This window comes from Protobothrops mucrosquamatus, unplaced genomic scaffold (assembly GCF_001527695.2).
Source record: "Protobothrops mucrosquamatus isolate PMUCROS unplaced genomic scaffold, P.Mucros_1.0 scaffold876, whole genome shotgun sequence".
NCBI lineage: Eukaryota > Metazoa > Chordata > Lepidosauria > Squamata > Viperidae > Protobothrops > Protobothrops mucrosquamatus.
The window spans coordinates 126727-127643 of NW_015387130.1; positions in this window are offsets into that span (position 1 = coordinate 126727).

Genomic DNA, 917 nt, shown 5'->3' on the forward strand with positions numbered 1-917 from the left:
CCGAGCCAGCGGCTCCGCCTGTTGGGACAGAAAGAAACGGGGGTCCCGCACCGCCACCTGCCGGGGGTGACTTCGCCGGCCTGGCGGGCGCCGCATGCTGTCTCCCCGTTGCCGCGGCAACCGAGGCGGCGTTGCCGGAGTGTCACCCGCGAGGAGGGGGTCCCGGCAAACCGCCCACGAACGTCTCCCCCGACCCTCGCGGCGAGTGCGTTTTCCCCGCCATGACAGCCTTCCTCTCCTTTTCAGCTCTTGCCAGCGGTGCCTCCCACAGTTTTCCTTTAGAGGGGGGGGGCTTCTCAATCTCAGGCGCTTGAAGGCGTCTGTGAAGGCCACGCGCCTTCAAACGCCCGCGGGTGAGGAACGCTGCTTCGGACACGGAGCTTCGCTTTTAGCTCCTCGCTGCCAAGCCGGGCTGAGGAAATCTGGAGGCCCGCTGGATGGCAACAGAACGAGGCAGGAAACTCCCTGCTGCCTTTTTATCCGGATTGTTAAGGGATCCAGACTGTTAGGGGCTCCAGGTAGGCTTTGGTTGGCCTACCTGGCAGAGAAAAAAAAAATCACACAGATTTAATCGTTTTACCAACTCCCTGTCATAAAAATAAATTCCCTTGCATTAGAGCAGGGTAGTTTATTCCCTGGCCACCCAAAGTGTCCCAACTAGGAGGAATCATTGGTCTCTACTTAAAAGATTTGAATCGTATGCAAGCAAAATTGCCAGTTTCAGTTTTGGCACATCCAAAAGTAAGGGTGAAAAGAATAAATAAAAGCAGTAGATTTTTTGTTGCCCACTGAGACTTCAAGAAAAAGAAGGCGCAGAGGAGTTGAATTCAAGCAAGCTCTTAATCCTAGTTTCAGGGAGATTATCATTGGATTTAATTGTTTTTGGAAGCATCACTCTTACTGTAAGCACCCATTTT